Below are 3,219 nucleotides of genomic sequence, written 5' to 3'. Positions count from 1 at the left end.
CACCCCTCCCCTTCCTTGGCGCCAACATCACCGGTTCCTAAACTTTGTTTCTGTCCCCGTCCGCATGCTTGTTTTCCCGTCATACCGTGCGACCGTTCTCTAGAGAGCTGCGCGTGATCAACCAACTTGATCGCTTCCTCTCCCGCCGTTCTTCCGTGATTGCATCCTGTCCGGACGCCAACCACCGGGCGCGACGCCGCCGGGACGCTAGGCAACTCATTCGACACGCTCGTGTGTTGGGCTGCTGTAGCGATGTCCTTCCCCTAATTTGTATAGTGGTATTTACCAAAATTAAAAATTATTTCTTAAAAGTTGCACCGAGTTAAACGCTCATGTTACTTTCTTTATTTCTCTCTCTTTTCTTTACTTGCTCCGACTTCCGCCGAGTTGACATCAGCCCCACACAACTGACCGAATTAACCCTCGCGGGGAGCTCGTTATCACAATTTTGTGCTGAAAACAGTAAATAATCGCAAATCGCACGGCCCCGGCAAGCGGAGGGCGTGGCGGGCGTGGCGGGGCGTGGCGGGGCGTTGGCAGGGAGCGGCACGGGCATCAAGTCAGGGAGATCAGCGGAACGCATAAATTCGTCCCGTGCTGCCCCGGCTGCTGTAAGTGCGGCGGGCACGCCACACCACACACCGGCCCCGCCGCGCGCCCAGCCCCGCCCTGCCCAGCCGTATCACAACCATCAAGGAAAGAAAATTCCTTGCTGTGATAATTAGAGCTCACCTCGTTCGTCGTCGGGCTGCAGGCCAAGCAAGGAGGCCGCAGAGCCGACAAATCTGAGGACTGCGCTGCGCCCCGCGGCCTGGCCGGGCGGGGCGGGGCGGGGCGCGCGAGGTGTATACGAATGTCGCGCCCTATGGCATTCCGCACGCGCGGGGGACCGCGGCGCACGCAACCAACAGCGCGGGAAATATACAAATTGAAACAAAAAAATAGGAGGAAAAGCAACGTGTACGAAATCATTTTAATTTTCTAGCACGGCGCAAAAAGTCGTTTACGTCGGACAAAATTTTCGTTATCGAACGCTCACATGCACTATATTTTCTTAAAAAGAATACAATAGTTGGTGATATTTTTTAGGTGCGTGTAAAAAGGTTAATGCGGGTTAATGTGAACTGTTAACGAGTCCGTGATTATGGATGATTTTTATCGCACGACGACGACTTGTCGGCTGTTTTCTGACGGAACGAGAGCCTTTCCAACTGTAGACTTTTCCACCGCGTGTTTGTGGGAACCGCGGCCGGACTGTGGGGAGCCTTTAGGACCGCATTACCATAACGCCCGAGATGTACTACACTGCAACATCGGTCGCAGCTAAACTGCATTATAAATGCAACGTTCCTCTAATCTGCGGCCGGATCCTATCTCGCCTCCTGTGTTTTCCACGTCAGCCCCGGCAGAGTAGGTCGGCGTAGCCGCGGATTTGCTCCACTCATAGAGAGAGGGAGAGAACGAGGCTTGTGACGGGTGCGAGGGAGCGAGCCGCAGCATGGGTGTCCGAAACCTCCCGCCTTCTCTCTCGCCCAGTCGCTGGCTGCTACGCCACTGGTCGGACTGATTTGGTATTCATTAAAAACGCATGAAAATCATACAATTACCATGTAAACCGCTTTGCGCTCCCCCCTTATCGCCTTACTGTACGCTGCTGTACCGCCCGGGACTCAATGTGTATCTTGTTGCGTTTTTCAATCCCCGGGAATAATTGGCACTGCCAACACCTCTGATGCTCGCCATTATTTTCCCGCGCTTACCTTTGAATATGCAGCGCGGACGCGGACGCTACGCTCGCCTCGCGTGCGGGGGAGAGTGCGGTGGACGCGCCGCCCGTGTTTCAGCAGCGGCGCACTCGTCCTATTTTCATCCTATTTTCATCGGGATTTATTTACCGCGGGGCTGAATTGAAAGGCATCACTGGGAGGGTATGCAGAACGCGGCGCGGCTTTCCAGCTCGCGACCCTCTTTTTTCTTTTCTTTATTTTTCTGGAAATCATTGCGGCGGCGGGTTCACAGTACATCAATGAGGCCAAAATTAGTCAAGAGAGGGCACTTGAAAAGTCGGAAAAAATCAAAAGAGTCTGATTACGCCCAGAACTATGCGCAATAATACCTGGTACACTAGCACCTCATCGGCGAGTTTTGAAGAGGGTTTTAAGGCATAGAGGTCCGAGATTTTGTTCTCTCTGGTCATTGCCGTGAAAATGTTGCAACAACAACCTTTTTATGCCGCCCATCATCACTTCTCCGTTTGTACCAGGTACATAAGGTTTCACCACCCATCAACCGATTCGGGGCTGGAGGGGAAACGTTTTGACAGTCCCTCCTCCCCCTCCACCACCCTTCGCTCACCCTCACTCCTTGCAGGCCTGCCCGCCCGTGGCTTTAGGCCCGTGTTACGCCGTAGCGGCGATGAAGGGACCTCTGTCACGCCACGGAAACTCGAGCCGCCGTAAAAGAAAATACCTGCATTACCCGTTTATCTCCGGTGCAGTAACAACCACGATGCCATCAAGACCAGCCCCCGGCGGCGCCGCGCCCCCGGCCCGCGGCTCTCGGTCCAATAAATGGGATCTCAGGGCGACAATCTCAACGAAATGAGGGACGGAAGAGAAGAAGAAAGAATCAGAGAAAAGTGCGCCTCCTCTGGAATGAAGCGATCGCTGACGACAGAGAGGTGTTAACACAACACAAAACCACTGACTTGACTGTGTCACCGAACGACGCCCCGCCCTGGCGACAATGGTCGCGGGATGCGAAACAAACCATTGCCACGCCTTGCAGACGCAAGTTGGTGCGCAACTCGGACTCGGTTGCGGAGCGAAGCAGGACTTGCTGAAGCGGAGTAGCAGAGGCTCCCGGGTGGACAGACAGAAGTTGTTCCCAGCGGGCGGGGGCAGGGGCAGGGAGGGAGGAGGACTGTAGGTGAGAGGGATCGGCGCCTTGTAATACTCGTGAGAGGCAGCTCGCATTACCACGGCTACTGCCACTGCGACTACCGTACCGAGCATCAGCTCGTAAAGGTTTCAGGTTAACTTGGACGCAAAGCGACTGTAAGGGAAGTTCCACCCGGAGTGCACGAGCACGACGCGGCCGTCCGTCCAGGTCGCGAGGTCCGGCGGGGTGCAGCAGCAAGGTGGCCGTCACCACCGTCCAACCATCGCGCCGCCGGCACCCGGGGCGCGCGCGGGGGAGGCGAGGGGGAAGGGGGCGCCG

Source organism: Frankliniella occidentalis, unplaced genomic scaffold, assembly GCF_000697945.3.
Source record: "Frankliniella occidentalis isolate FOCC.00 unplaced genomic scaffold, Focc_3.1 Scaffold177, whole genome shotgun sequence".
Taxonomy (NCBI): domain Eukaryota; kingdom Metazoa; phylum Arthropoda; class Insecta; order Thysanoptera; family Thripidae; genus Frankliniella; species Frankliniella occidentalis.
This window is presented reverse-complemented; position numbering follows the sequence as displayed.